The sequence below is a fragment of the Eschrichtius robustus genome, chromosome 1 (genome assembly GCF_028021215.1).
Source record: "Eschrichtius robustus isolate mEscRob2 chromosome 1, mEscRob2.pri, whole genome shotgun sequence".
NCBI classification, from domain to species: domain Eukaryota; kingdom Metazoa; phylum Chordata; class Mammalia; order Artiodactyla; family Eschrichtiidae; genus Eschrichtius; species Eschrichtius robustus.
The window spans coordinates 143802988-143818871 of record NC_090824.1 but is presented as its reverse complement, the minus strand read 5'-3'; the positions used below and the strand labels follow the sequence as shown (position 1 = coordinate 143818871).

Genomic DNA, 15884 nt, shown 5'->3' with positions numbered 1-15884 from the left:
CACAGGTTACCTACCTCACCTCATCCACTTGAACTGCCAAAGCCATCCCCTCCATAGGCAGCTGATGCCTGCCAATCACGCACATGTCACATCCTTGGGAAGCCGAGGCCAGCACCTGCAACCCAATTATGATAGCCTATTCCACGACATCACAAAGAACATGTCCTCATCTATCCTTACCTTCCTGTGCGGGCCATCAGTGATCCACGCAGGTTTAAATTCAGCACTCGTTTTTCTCCCCACTCCGTGATGACCCACTTGGCATCAACACTGTGCCGGGAGTTAAAGTAGAGAAGCCAACAAGGGCAGCAGCGAGGCCTAATCCATCAGCCCCTTTCCACCGATGCCCAACCGAGCTCACCCCCGCCCATTGCTCCAGCCTCAGTAGGCACTCAAGAACCTCACCGTGAAAAACGCAAGAACAGGGAGGGCCACAGGCCTGTCCTGAGGTTCCAGGCACCAACCAGGGACGCTTGCTCATTTTGGCTTCCAGAATCAACCCCCAAAATGGCATGCACGAAGCGTGATCCTGGCCAAAACTCACCTCCCAACTGCAAGCTAACTGGTCCTAGACCGGCACACATTTTGACTCTTAAGACCAGCAGGAGAGCCTGCCCCCTCACATTCCCTCAACAGCCATTCAACAGGGACCCGGGATTCACAGATAACTCAGCTTAAGTGCAGACAGGGTCAAACCTCAGACAGGATCCCCTCCAATACTGGAGTCCTTGGTGGTGTTTGCATACATGTCGGCGGGGGACGCAGGCCCTCATTCCGAACTGTCCTCTCCCCCTGAGAGAGGAAACGTGCTGAACCTCAGTTTCGATGACGAGACGGTAGAGTGTTCTCACTCATTTTGTTCAGATTTTCCAAGGAATGCATGCAAGGGTGTCATCATCGATCCAAGCACATGCTGGGACGCTGTAGCACACAACCGGGGTGTGCGCAGGGCTCTGTACAGGAACCATGAGCCTGGGCTACCCCAAAACCCTGGAGAATCCACAGCCCTCAGGCCACTCGGCAAGAGGAACAATCAATCCACTCTTGCAGCCATTGGGCCCGTCTTAGGAAAACCTAAAATCTAATGGCACATCTTGGGGTGCTTGAATACTTACCGTCCTGAGTTATCCACGACCATGCTCGGGGACATGGGCCCGCCTCACTTTTTCCAGTTCTTCTTAGCACCTCCAGTCATCAGAGCACATGAAGGTCTTCTTGTTTGTGCCGACGGCCAGCCTTTCCCAGCAACTGCACCTGAGAAGTGGACAGAAATCACCGAGGCTTCATAAATGGACTGGTGTCCTCAGAGGCCATAATCCATAAAAACATTGACCTGGCCTTGAGCTCTGAAACTGCTTCCCAAGGACCTCTATCCCTTACCGAGAATTGACTGCATGTCTGATAGTACGACTGCAGGAAGTTAGGCACATACGTTGGCCGGTGTGTGAGAGGCTCTATGTGTGTGTTCACGCGTGTGGGCGTGTGTGACTCTGAGTGCGCATGCGGACGTGCTTGTGGGTTTCTCTGTGTGCCGCTGAATACGCGTCTCGGTATCAGTGTGTCCCTATGGCCCTGTGAGGAGGAGTCCAAGAATAAAAGAAATAGTTTATACACAGCACCCTGGTTAGACCCCCCAACTGAAAGGAGAAAGACCCCTGTCAGCTTCAAGAGGCCGCAGGCAAACTTGGACCCCCAGGGGTTGTTGAAAGAGTCCCCGGACTCCCGCTCTCCCACAACCACGCCTTCTGACCAAAACACAAATACTCGATGAGACCTTCCTCCGGGACTTGGCTGTGACCTCGACATGCACCTCGAGACTCTGTCAGCTACCAGTATATCTGATGGGCATTTGGGATCACTCGCAGCACTTCCGGAAGCAAGGGAACTCCCATGGTCGGGCCGACATTGACCGGTATGTGTCTACTGCCAATTTGCAGCCTGAAACCACTCAAGGGGCTAACGAACGTGGGCTCATGTGCCACTTCTCGCCAACTAGGCCTAATCACTTTCCATTGACCCGTGGGAATGCCCACCACAGGAAGTGGTGGGCTTCAGCCACCATGACCCATGTCGAATCCCCACGGCGGAAACTAGTCCACATTCCCAGCCACGTCTCAGGAAGCTCCCATCTTGAATGTTCGCGGCCCTGACCCCTAAGGAAACGCTCAAACCCTTGAAAGCCTCGTCCTACGTGCCCTCCTCCAGCCCACAGGGCGACACGAACCTACTGGAAACCACAAACATCTTCCGAACACGGGAACACTGAACACCAGGGAAGACAGACCGCAAGCCTGTCTCCTTCGTTGATGCTGATCCCACCCCATGCATCCTGGCAATTCTCCACTGCCACGGTGACACTACGGAGTAACCCACAGTGATCAAAGGCATGGTCCCCGAGGTCCACAGACAGACTTTCAACAGAAGACCTCTGCCATGCGAGGGGACTTGGAAGCCTGAAAGGGAACAGTGGCTGGCCACGGCACCACAGCAGGGATGGCAATGGGGCCCCCATCTCTGCCCCACAAATGGACTGCTCCAGATAAACCTCTGGCTGTTCGAATGGCCTGCATGCTACACTGGCCGGTCGCGTCATTCCCCCACAGGCGAAACAGCTTTGCTTTACACATTGCCAAACAAGGGAACAAAGCGGCCAAAGGGGATAGTCGCATAACTCAGCTACCTCCAAGGGGGCCGGCACAGACGCCTCACCATGTCGATTTTCACTACTTCCCGCAAGACACCCTTTGGGTGTCATTCCTTGGGCAACGGGATCGCAACTCTACACAGGTTACCTACCTCAACTCACCCACTTGAACTGCCAAAGCCATCCACTCCATAGGCAGCTTCTGCCAGCCCATCACGAACAAGACACATTCTTGGGAAGCCGAGACCAGCGCCTGCAACCCAATGATGACAGCCCATCCCACGACATCACACAGGACCATTCCTCATGATACCTTACCTTTCTCTCCAGGCCAGCAGCCACCACCCAGGCTGAAATGCTTCACTCGATCCACACCCCACTCCACGAACATCCACTTAGCGCCAACAGTGTGCCGGCAACTTCAGCAGAGGAGCTGACAGCGGCAGCACTGAGGCCTAAACCATCAGCCCCCTTCCGCCATCGCCCAACTCCAGCCCACGCCCGCCCACTGCTCCAGCCACACCAGGCAGTCAAGAACCTCACCGCGTGAAACACAACAACAGAGAGGGCCACAGGCCTGGCCTGAGGCTCCAGGCTCCAACCAGGGAAACTTGCTCATTTTGGCTTCTATAATCAACCTCAGAAGCAAGCAGGCACAAAGCGTGATCCTCTCCAAATATCACCTCTCCAAGCTGCAAGCTTACTGGGTCTATACCAGAAGACACTCTGACACTGAAGACTAGCAGGAAAGCCTGCCCTCTTGCATTCCCTCAACGGCCTTTTAGCAGGCACCGGGGATTCTTAGGTGACCCAGCTTATGAGCAGACATGCTCGACCCTCAGACAGGAGCCCCTCCAATGCTGGAGCCCTTAGTGGTGTTTGCATGCCTGACAGCAGGGGACGTTGGCCCTCACTCCTATCTGTCCCGTACCCCCGAGAGAGAAAACGTGCTGGACCTCAGTTTCGAGGAGGAGACGGTAGAGCGTTCTCACTCATTTCGGTCAGATTTTCCAAGGAATGCATACAAGGGTGTCATCATTGATCCAAGCACATGCTGGGATGCTGCAGAACACAAAAGGGAAGGCCGTGGAGCTCTGCAGAGGAGCCATGACCTGGAAGTACTCCAACTGCCTGGGGAATCCACAGTCCTCAGGCCACTCAGCAAGACCAGCAATCAATCCACTCTTGCAACCATTGGGCCCATCTGTGGAAAACCTAATATCCAATGGCACATCTTAGTACGGGTGAATGCCTACCGTCCTGAGATATCCACAGCCACGCTCGGCAACGTGCACCCGCCCCACTTTTTCCAGTTCTCCTTAGCACATCCAGTCATCAGACAACGCGAAGGTCTTCTTCTCTTTGCCGACAGCCAGCCTTACCCTGCAACTGCACCTGAGAAGTGGACAGAAATCACGCAGGTTTCTGATTTGCACCAGGGTCCTCAGAGAACATGATTCTTATGAACACATAACCTGGGCGTGAGCCTGGAACCTGCTTCCCAAGTACCACTTTCCCCTACCGAAAACTGATTGTGTGTCTCACAGCACGACTGAAGAAAGTTACGCACGTACGTTGGTCGGTGTGTGAGAGGCTGTATGTGTCTATTCACACGTGTGGGCGTGTGTGACTGAGACTTTGCACGAGGATGCGTTTGTGGATTCCTGTGTGTGCTGCTAAATACGCGTCTTGGTCTCTGTGTGTCCCTGTGGCCCTTTGCAGATTCCTCTAACAGTAAACGTCATAGTTTATACACAGCACCCTGGTTGGACCCCCAACTGAAAGGAGAAAGACCTCTGTCAGTTTCATGAGGCCGTATGCAAACTTTGACCCCCAGGGCTGTCGAAATAGGCCACAGACTCCCGGTCTCCCACAGCTACGCCTTCTGACCAAAGCACAAACACTGGACGAGACCTCCCTCCCGGCCGTGGGTGTCAAACCTTTGTGGACCTGGAGATCCTGCCGCCTACCACCACATCTGATGTGCCCTTGGGGTCACTCCCAGAGCTCCCAGAAGCAAGGTAACCTCCCATGGGCGGGCTGACACCGACCTGCAGTTGCCGACAGGCAAGATGCCGCCTGGTAATTCTCAAGGGGTTAACGGACTTCGGCCCAAGTGCCTCATCTCGCCAACTAGACCAATTCACTTTCCATGACCCCGTGGGAATGCCCTCAATGGGAAGAGTTGGGCTTCAGCAACCATGACACAGGTTGGAACCCCACAGCAGAAATTAGGCCACCTTCCAGGCCACGTAAAGGAAAGCTTCCAACTGGTAGTGTTTGCGGCCCTGACCATTGAGGAAACGCTCAAACGCTGCACAGACTCGTCCTAAGTGACCTCCTCCTGCCTGCAGGGCGACTCGACTCGACTTGAAGCCACAGACATCATGCGAACACGGAGACACTGTACAGCAGGGAAGACACACCGCAAGCCTGTCTGCTTTGATGTTGCCCACCCCACCCCATGCATCCTGGTAATTCTCCACTGCCACAGCGACACTACCGATGAACTCACAGTGATCAAAGGCACTGTCCCCGAGTACCACAGACAGACTTTCAACGGAAAAACTTTGCCACATGAGGGGACCTGGAAGCTTGAAAGGGTACAGTGGCTATCCACGTCAGTGCACCTGGCGTCGCAACAGTGCCCCCACCTCTGCCCTGCCAACGGACTGCTCCAGATAAACCTCTGGCTGCTCGCTAGCCGAATCATGCCCCCCCCAGGAGAAGCACTTTCGCTTTACGCATTCCCAAACAAGGGAACAAAGCGGTCAAAGGGGATGTTCGCATAACTAACCATCCTCCCAGGAGGCCGGCACAGACGTGTCACCATGTCGAACTTCTTTACGTCTCGCAAGACACCCTTTGGTTGTCTTTCCTCTGGCAACGGGATCGCAACTCTACACAGGTTACCTACCTCACCTCATCCACTTGAACTGCCAAAGCCATCCCCTCCATAGGCAGCTGATGCCAGCCAATCACGGACATGTCACATCCTTGGGAAGCCGAGGCCAGCACTTGCAACCCAATTATGATAGCCTATTCCACGACATCACAAAGAACATGTCCTCATCTATCCTTACCTTCCTGTGCGGGCCTTCAGTGATCCACGCAGGTTTAAATTCAGCACTCGTTCTTCTCCCCACTCCGCGACGACCCACTTGGCATCAACACTGTGCCGGGAGTTAAAGTAGAGAAGCAAACAAGGGCAGCAGCGAGGCCTAATCCATCAGCCCCTTTCCACCGATGCCCAACCGAGCTCACCCCCGCCCATTGCTCCAGCCTCACTAGGCACTCAAGAACCTCACCGTGAAAAACGCAAGAACAGGGAGGGCCACAGGCCTGGCCGGAGGTTCCAGGCACCAACCAGGGACGCTTGCTCATTTTGGCTTCCAGAATCAACCCCCAAAATGGCATGCACGAAGCGTGATCCTGGCCAAAACTCACCTGCCAACTGCAAGCTAACTGGTCCTAGACCAGCACACACTTCGACTCTTAAGACCAGCAGGAGAGCCTGCCCCCTCACATTCCCTCAACAGCCATTCAACAGGGACCCGGGATTCACAGATAACACAGCTTATGTGCAGACACGGTCAACCCTCAGACAGGAGCCCCTCCAATACTGGAGTCCTTGGTGGTGTTTGCATACATGTCGGCGGGGGACGCTGGCCCTCATTCCGAACTGTCCGCTCCCCCTGAGAGAGGAAACGTGCTGAACCTCAGTTTCGATGACGAGACGGTAGAGTGTTCTCACTCATTTTGTTCAGATTTTCCAAGGAATGCATGCAAGGTTGTCATCATCGATCCAAGCACATGCTGGGACGCTGCAGCACACAACCGGGGTGTGCGCAGGGCTCTGTACAGGAGCCATGAGCCTGGGCTACCCCAGAACCCTGGAGAATCCACAGCCCTCAGGCCACTCGGCAAGAGGAACAATCAATCCACTCTTGCAGCCATTGGGCCCGTCTGAGGAAAACCTAATATCTAATGGCACATCATGGGGTGCTTGAATGCCTACCGTCCTGAGTTATGCACGACCATGCTCGGGGACATGGGCCCGCCTCACTTTTTCCAGTTCTTCTTAGCACCTCCAGTCATCAGAGCACACGAAGGTCTTCTTGTTTGTGCCGACGGCCAGCCTTTCCCAGCAACGGCACCTGAGAAGTGGACAGAAATCACCGAGGCTTCATAAATGGACTGGTGTCCTCAGAGGCCATGATCCATAAAAATATTGACCTGGCCTTGAGCTCTGAATCTGCTTCCCAATGACCTCTATCCCTTACGGAGAATTGACTGCATGTCTGATAGTACGACTGCAGAAAGTTAGGCACATACGTTGGCCGGTGTGTGAGAGGCTATATCTGTGTGTTCACGCGTGTGGGCGTGTGTGACTGTGAGTGCGCATGTGGACGTGCTTGTGGGTTTCCCTGTGTGCCGCTGAATACGCGTCTCGGTATCAGTGTGTCCCTATGGCCCTGTGAGGAGGAGTCCAAGAATAAAAGAAATAGTTTATACACAGCACCCTGGTTAGACCCCCCAACTGAAAGGAGAAAGACCCCTGTCAGCTTCAAGAGGCCGCAGGCAAACTTGGACCCCCAGGGGCTGTTGAAAGAGTCCCCGGACTCCCGCTCTCCCACAACCACGCCTTCTGACCAAAACACAAAGACTCGATGAGACCTTCCTCCGGGACTTGGCTGTGACATCGACATGCACCTCGAGACTCTGTCAGCTACCAGCATATCTCATGGGCATTTGGGGTCACTCGCAGCACTTCCCAAAGCAAGGGAACTCCCATGGTCGGGCCGACACCGACCGGCAGGTGTCTACTGCCAATTTGCAGCCTGAAACCACTCAAGGGGCTAACGAACGTGGGCCCATGTGCCACTTCTCGCCAACTAGGCCTAATCACTTTCTATTGACCAGTGGGAATGCCCACCACAGGAAGTGGTGGGCTTCAGCCACCATGACCCATGTCGGATCCCCACGGCGGAAATTAGTCCACATTCCCAGCCACGTCTCAGGCAGCTCCCATCTTGAATGGTCGCGGCCCTGGCCCCTAAGGAAACGCTCAAACCCTTGAAAGCCTCGTCCTACGTGCCCTTCTCCAGCCCACAGGGCGACACGACCCTACTGGAAACCACAAACATCTTCCGAACACGGGAACACTGAACACCAGGGAAGACAGACCGCAAGCCTGTCTCCTTCGTTGATGCTGATCCCACCCCATGCATCCTGGCAATTCTCCACTGCCACGGTGACACTACGGAGTAACCCACAGTGATCAAAGGCATGGTCCCCGAGGTCCACAGACAGACTTTCAACAGAAGACCTCTGCCATGCGATGGGACTTGGAAGCCTGAAAGGGAACAGTGGCTGGCCACGGCACCACAGCAGGGATGGCAATGGGGACCCCATCTCTGCCCCACAAATGGACTGCTCCAGATAAACCTCTGGCTGTTCGAATGGCCTGCATGCTACACTGGCCGGTCGCGTCATTCCCCCACAGGCGAAACAGCTTTGCTTTACACATTGCCAAACAAGGGAACAAAGCGGCCAAAGGGGATAGTCGCATAACTCAGCTACCTCCAAGGGGGCCGGCACAGACGCCTCACCATGTCGATCTTCTCTACTTCCCGCAAGACACCCTTTGGGTGTCATTCCTTGGGCAACGGGATCGCAACTCTACACAGGTTACCTACCTCAACTCACCCACTTGAACTGCCAAAGCCATCCACTCCATAGGCAGCTTATGCCAGCCCATCACGAACAAGACACATTCTTGGGAAGCCGAGACCAGCGCCTGCAACCCAATGATGACAGCCCATCCCACGACATCACACAGGACCTTTCCTCATGATACCTTACCTTTCTCTCCAGGCCAGCAGCCACCACCCAGGCTGAAATGCTTCACTCGATCCACACCCCAGTCCACGAACATCCACTTAGTGCCAACAGTGTGCCGGCAACTTCAGCAGAGGAGCTGACAGCGGCAGCACTGAGGCCTAAACCATCAGCCCCCTTCCGCCATCGCCCAACTCCAGCCCACGCCCGCTCACTGCTCCAGCCACACCAGGCAGTCAAGAACCTCACCGCGTGAAACACAACAACAGAGAGGGCCACAGGCCTGGCCTGAGGCTCCAGGCTCCAACCAGGGAACCTTGCTCATTTTGGCTTCCATAATCAACCTCAGAAGCGGCATGCACAAAGCGTGATCCTCTCCAAATATCACCTCTCCAAGCTGCAAGCTTACTGGGTCTATACCAGAAGACACTCCGACCCTGAAGACTAGCAGGAAAGCCTGCCCTCTTGCATTCCCTCAACGGCCTTTCAGCAGGGACCGGGGATTCCTAGGTGACCCAGCTTATGGGCACACATGCTCGACCCTCAGACAGGAGCCCCTCCAATGCTGGAGCCCTTAGTGGTGTATGCATGCCTGACAGCAGGGGACGTTGGCCCTCACTCCTAACTGTCCCGTACCCCCGAGAGAGGAAACGTGCTGGACCTCAGTTTCGATGAGGAGACGGTCGAGCGTTCTCACTCATTTCGGTCAGATTTTCCAAGGAATGCATACAAGGGTGTCATCATCGATCCAAGAACATGCTGGGATGCTGCAGAACACAAAAGGGAAGGCCGTGGAGCTCTGCAGAGGAGCCATGACCTGGAAGTACTCCAACTGCCTGGGGAATCCACAGTCCTCAGGCCACTCAGCAAGACCAGCAATCAATCCACTCTTGCAACCATTGGGCCCATCTGTGGAAAACCTAATATCCAATGGCACATCTTAGTACGGGTGAATGCCTACCGTCCTGAGATATCCACAGCCACGCTCGGCAACGTGCACCCGCCCCACTTTTTCCAGTTCTCCTTAGCACATCCAGTCATCAGACAACGCGAAGGTCTTCTTCTCTTTGCCGACAGCCAGCCTTACCCTGCAACTGCACCTGAGAAGTGGACAGAAATCACGCAGGTTTCTGAATTGCACCGGGGTCCTCAGAGAACATGATCCTTATGAACACATAACCTGGGCGTGAGCCTGGAACCTGCTTCCCAAGTACCACTTTCCCCTACCGAAAACTGATTGTGTGTCTCACAGCACGACTGAAGAAAGTTACGCACGTACGTTGGTCGGTGTGTGAGACGCTGTATGTGTCTATTCACACGTGTGGGCGTGTGTGACTGAGACTTTGCACGAGGATGCGTTTGTGGATTCCTGTGTGTGCTGCTAAATACGCGTCTTGGTCTCTGGATGTCTCTGTGGCCCTTTGCAGATGCCTCTAACAGTAAATGTCATAGTTTATACACAGCACCCTGGTTGGACCCCCAACTGAAAGGAGAAAACCTCTGTCAGTTTCATGAGGCCGCATGCAAACTTTGACCCCAAGGGCTGTCAAAATAGGCCACAGACTCCCGCTCTCCCACAGCCACGCCTTCTGACCAAAGCACAAAGTCTGGACGAGACCTACCTCCCGGCCGTGGGTGTCACACCTATGTGGACCTGGAGATCCTGCCACCTACCACCACATCTGATGTGCCCTTGGGGTCACTCCCAGAGCTCCCGGAAGCAAGGTAACCTCCCATGGGCGGGCTGACACCGACCTACAGTTGCCGACAGGCAAGATGCCGCCTGGTAATTCTCAAGGGGTTAACGGACTTCGGCCCAAGTGCCTCATCTCGCCAACTAGACCAAATCACTTTCCATGACCCCGTGGGAATGCCCTCAATGGGAAGAGTTGGGCTTCAGCAACCATGACACAGGTTGGAACCCCACAGCAGAAATTAGGCCACCTTCCCGGCCACGTAAAGGAAAGCTTCCAACTGGTAGTGTTTGCGGCCCTGACCATTGAGGAAACGCACAAACGCTGCACAGCCTCGTCCTAAGTGACCTCCTCCTGCCTGCAGGGCGACTCGACTCGACTTGAAGCCACAGACATCATGCGAACACGGAGACACTGAACAGCAGGGAAGACACACCGCAAGCCTGTCTGCTTTGGTGTTGCCCACCCCACACCATGCATCCTGGTAATTCTCCACTGCCACAGCGACACTACCGATGAACTCACAGTGATCAAAGGCACTGTCCCCGAGTACCACAGACAGACTTTCAACGGAAAAACTTTGTCACACGAGGGGACCTGGAAGCTTGAAAGGGTACAGTGGCTATCCAAGTCAGTGCACCTGGCGTCGCAACAGTGCCCCCACCTCTGTCCTGCCAACGGACTGCTCCAGGTAAACCTCTGGCTGTTCGCTAGCCGAGTCATGCCCCCCCCAGGAAAAGCACTTTCGCTTTACGCATTCCCAAACAAGGGAACAAAGCGGCCAAATGGGATGTTCGCATAACTAACCATCCTCCCAGGAGGCCGGCACAGACGTGTCACCATGTCGAACTTCTTTACGTCTCGCAAGACACCCTTTGGTTGTCTTTCCTCTGGCAACGGGATCGCAACTCTACACAGGTTACCTACCTCACCTCATCCACTTGAACTGCCAAAGCCATCCCCTCCATAGGCAGCTGATGCCAGCCAATCACGGACATGTCACATCCTTGGGAAGCCGAGGCCAGCACCTGCAACCCAATTATGATAGCCTATTCCACGACATCACAAAGAACATGTCCTCATCTATCCTTACCTTCCTGTGCGGGCCATCAGTGATCCACGCAGGTTTAAATTCAGCACTCGTTCTTCTCCCCACTCCGCGATGACCCACTTGGCATCAACACTGTGCCGGGACTTAAAGTAGAGAAGAAAATAAGGGCAGCAGCGAGGCCTAATCCATCAGCCCCTTTCCACCGATGCCCAACCGAGCTCACCCCCGCCCATTGCTCCAGCCTCACTAGGCACTCAAGAAACTCACCGTGAAAAACGCAAGAACAGGGAGGGCCACAGGCCTGGCCGGAGGTTCCAGGCACCAACCAGGGACGCTTGCTCATTTTGGCTTCCAGAATCAACCCCCAAAATGGCATGCACGAAGCGTGATCCTGGCCAAAACTCACCTCCCAACTGCAAGCTAACTGGTCCTAGACCAGCACACACTTCGACACTTAAGACCAGCAGGAGAGCCTGCCCCCTCACATTCCCTCAACAGCCATTCAACAGGGACCCGGGATTCACAGATAACACAGCTTATGTGCAGACACGGTCAACCCTCAGACAGGAGCCCCTCCAATACTGGAGTCCTTGGTGGTGTTTGCATACATGTCGGCGGGGGACGCTGGCCCTCATTCCGAACTGTCCGCTCCCCCTGAGAGAGGAAACGTGCTGAACCTCAGTTTCGATGACGAGACGGTAGAGTGTTCTCACTCATTTTGTTCAGATTTTCCAAGGAATGCATGCAAGGTTGTCATCATCGATCCAAGCACATGCTGGGACGCTGCAGCACACAACCGGAGTGTGCGCAGGGCTCTGTACAGGAGCCATGAGCCTGGGCTACCCCAGAACCCTGGAGAATCCACAGCCCTCAGGCCACTCGGCAAGAGGAACAATCAATCCACTCTTGCAGCCATTGGGCCCGTCTGAGGAAAACCTAATATTTAATGGCACATCGTGGGGTGCTTGATTACCTACCGTCCTGAGTTATCCACGACCATGCTCGGGGACATGGGCCCGCCTCACTTTTTCCAGTTCTTCTTAGCACCTCCAGTCATCAGAGCACACGAAGGTCTTCTTGTTTGTGCCGACGGCCAGCCTTTCCCCGCAACGGCACCTGAGAAGTGGACAGAAATCACCGAGGCTTCATAAATGGACTGGTGTCCTCAGAGGCCATGATCCATAAAAACATTGACCTGGCCTTGAGCTCTGAAACTGCTTCCCAAGGACCTCTATCCCTTACTGAGAATTGACTGCATGTCTGATAGTACGACTGCAGAAATTTAGGCACATAAGTTGGCCGGTGTGTGAGAGGCTATATGTGTGTGTTCACGCGTGTGGGCGTGTGTGACTGTGAGTGCGCATGCGGACGTGCTTGTGGGTTTCTCTGTGTGCCGCTGAATACGCGTCTCGGTATCAGTGTGTCCCTATGGCCCTGTGAGGAGGAGTCCAAGAATAAAAGAAATAGTTTATACACAGCACCCTGGTTAGACCCCCCAACTGAAAGGAGAAAGACCCCTGTCAGCTTCAAGAGGCCGCAGGCAAACTTGGACCCCCAGGGGCTGTTGAAAGAGTCCCCGGACTCCCGCTCTCCCACAACCACGCCTTCTGACCAAAACACAAAGACTCGATGAGACCTTCCTCCGGGACTTGGCTGTGACATCGACATGCACCTCGAGACTCTGTCAGCTACCAGTATATCTGATGGGCATTTGGGGTCACTCGCAGCACTTCCGGAAGCAAGGGAACTCCCATGGTCGGGCCGACACCGACCGGCAGGTGTCTACTGCCAATTTGCAGCCTGAAACCACTCAAGGGGCTAACGAACGTGGGCCCATGTGCCACTTCTCGCCAACTAGGCCTAATCACTTTCCATTGACCCGTGGGAATGCCCACCACAGGAAGTGGTGGGCTTCAGCCACCATGACCCATGTCGGATCCCCACGGCGGAAACTAGTCCACATTCCCAGCCACGTCTCAGGCAGCTCCCATCTTGAATGTTCGCGGCCCTGACCCCTAAGGAAACGCTCAAACCCTTGAAAGCCTCGTCCGACGTGCCCTCCTCCAGCCCACAGGGCGACACGACCCTACTGGAAACCACAAACATCTTCCGAACACGGGAACACTGAACACCAGGGAAGACAGACCGCAAGCCTGTCTCCTTCGTTGATGCTGATCCCACCCCATGCATCCTGGCAATTCTCCACTGCCACGGTGACACTACTGAGTAACCCACAGTGATCAAAGGCATGGTCCACGAGGTCCACAGACAGACTTTCAACAGAAGACCTCTGCCATGCGAGGGGACTTGGAAGCCTGAAAGGGAACAGTGGCTGGCCACGGCAGCAGAGCAGGCATGGCAATGGGGCCCCCATCTCTGCCCCACCAATGGACTGCTCCAGATAAACCTCTGGCTGTTCGAATGGCCTGCATGCTACACTGGCCGGTCTCGTCATTCCCCCACAGGCGAAACAGCTTTGCTTTACACATTGCCAAACAAGGGAACAAAGCGGCCAAAGGGGATAGTCGCATAACTCAGCTACCTCCAAGGGGGCCGGCACAGACGCCTCACCATGTCGATCTTCTCTACTTCCCGCAAGACACCCTTTGGGTGTCATTCCTTGGGCAACGGGATCGCAACTCTACACAGGTTACCTACCTCAACTCACCCACTTGAACTGCCAAAGCCATCCACTCCATAGGCAGCTTATGCCAGCCCATCACGAACAAGACACATTCTTGGGAAGCCGAGACCAGCGCCTGCAACCCAATGATGACAGCCCATCCCACGACATCACACAGGAGCTTTCCTCATGATACCTTACCTTTCTCTCCAGGTCAGCAGCCACCACCCAGGCTGAAATGCTTCACTCGATCCACACCCCAGTCCACGAACATCCACTTAGCGCTAACAGTGTGCCGGCAACTTCAGCAGAGGAGCTGACAGCGGCAGCACTGAGGCCTAAACCATCAGCCCCCTTCCGCCATCGCCCAACTCCAGCCCACGCCCACCCACTGCTCCAGCCACACCAGGCAGTCAAGAACCTCACCGCGTGAAACACAACAACAGAGAGGGCCACAGGCCTGGCCTGAGGCTCCAGGCTCCAACCAGGGAACCTTGCTCATTTTGGCTTCCATAATCAACCTCAGAAGCGGCATGCACAAAGCGTGATCCTCTCCAAATATCACCTCTCCAAGCTGCAAGCTTACTGGGTCTATACCAGAAGACACTCCGACCCTGAAGACTAGCAGGAAAGCCTGCCCTCTTGCATTCCCTCAACGGCCTTTCAGCAGGGACCGGGGATTCCTAGGTGACCCAGCTTATGGGCAGACATGCTCGACCCTCAGACAGGAGCCCCTCCAATGCTGGAGCCCTTAGAGGTGTTTGCATGCCTGACAGCAGGGGACGTTGGCCCTCACTCCTAACTCTCCCGTACCCCCGAGAGAGGAAACGTGCTGGACCTCAGTTTCGATGAGGAGACGGTCGAGCGTTCTCACTCATTTCGGTCAGAGTTTCCAAGGAATGCATACAAGGGTGTCATCATCGATCCAAGAACATGCTGGGATGCTGCAGAACACAAAAGGGAAGGCCGTGGAGCTCTGCAGAGGAGCCATGACCTGGAAGTACTCCAACTGCCTGGGGAATCCACAGTCCTCAGGCCACTCAGCAAGACCAGCAATCAATCCACTCTTGCAACCATTGGGCCCATCTGTGGAAAACCTAATATCCAATGGCACATCTTAGTACGGGTGAATGCCTACCGTCCTGAGATATCCACAGCCACGCTCGGCAACGTGCACCCGCCCCACTTTTTCCAGTTCTCCTTAGCACATCCAGTCATCAGACAACGCGAAGGTCTTCTTCTCTTTGCCGACAGCCAGCCTTACCCTGCAACTGCACCTGAGAAGTGGACAGAAATCACGCAGGTTTCTGAATTGCACCGGGGTCCTCAGAGAACATGATCCTTATGAACACATAACCTGGGCGTGAGCCTTGAACCTGCTTCCCAAGTACCACTTTCCCCTACCGAAAACTGATTGTGTGTCTCACAGCACGACTGAAGAAAGTTACGCACGTACGTTGGTCGGTGTGTGAGACGCTGTATGTGTCTATTCACACGTGTGGGCGTGTGTGACTGAGACTTTGCACGAGGATGCGTTTGTGGATTCCTGTGTGTGCTGCTAAATACGCGTCTTGGTCTCTGGATGTCTCTGTGGCCCTTTGCAGATGCCTCTAACAGTAAATGTCATAGTTTATACACAGCACCCTGGTTGGACCCCCAACTGAAAGGAGAAAACCTCTGTCAGTTTCATGAGGCCGCATGCAAACTTTGACCCCAAGGGCTGTCGAAATAGGCCACAGACTCCCGCTCTCCCACAGCCACGCCTTCTGACCAAAGCACAAAGTCTGGACGAGACCTCCCTCCCGGCCGTGGGTGTCACACCTATGTGGACCTGGAGATCCTGCCACCTACCACCACATCTGATGTGCCCTTGGGGTCACTCCCAGAGCTCCCGGAAGCAAGGTAACCTCCCATGGGTGGGCTGACACCGACCTGCAGTTGCCGACAGGCAAGATGCCGCCTGGTAATTCTCAAGGGGTTAACGGACTTCGGCCCAAGTGCCTCATCTCGCCAACTAGACCAAATCACTTT

General features: G+C 54.8%; 6 non-coding genes across 6 annotated transcripts; all 6 read right to left on the bottom strand.

Moving 5' to 3' along the window:
• Positions 1 to 811: 811 nt before the first annotated feature.
• On the bottom strand, positions 812 to 904 carry LOC137754367 (small nucleolar RNA SNORD116). The gene has a single exon (XR_011071833.1). It is a non-coding gene; the product is annotated as a small nucleolar RNA SNORD116 (small nucleolar RNA).
• Positions 905 to 3596: 2692 nt separating this feature from the next.
• On the bottom strand, positions 3597 to 3689 carry LOC137777342 (small nucleolar RNA SNORD116). The gene has a single exon (XR_011076502.1). It is a non-coding gene; the product is annotated as a small nucleolar RNA SNORD116 (small nucleolar RNA).
• A 2669-nt stretch (positions 3690 to 6358) lies between these two features.
• LOC137754507 (small nucleolar RNA SNORD116) lies at positions 6359 to 6451 on the bottom strand. Its single transcript, XR_011071866.1, has one exon. It is a non-coding gene; the product is annotated as a small nucleolar RNA SNORD116 (small nucleolar RNA).
• A 2691-nt stretch (positions 6452 to 9142) lies between these two features.
• LOC137777121 (small nucleolar RNA SNORD116) lies at positions 9143 to 9235 on the bottom strand. The gene has a single exon (XR_011076446.1). It is a non-coding gene; the product is annotated as a small nucleolar RNA SNORD116 (small nucleolar RNA).
• A 2668-nt stretch (positions 9236 to 11903) lies between these two features.
• LOC137754504 (small nucleolar RNA SNORD116) lies at positions 11904 to 11996 on the bottom strand. The gene has a single exon (XR_011071865.1). It is a non-coding gene; the product is annotated as a small nucleolar RNA SNORD116 (small nucleolar RNA).
• A 2691-nt stretch (positions 11997 to 14687) lies between these two features.
• On the bottom strand, positions 14688 to 14780 carry LOC137777154 (small nucleolar RNA SNORD116). Its single transcript, XR_011076452.1, has one exon. It is a non-coding gene; the product is annotated as a small nucleolar RNA SNORD116 (small nucleolar RNA).
• Positions 14781 to 15884: the final 1104 nt, after the last annotated feature.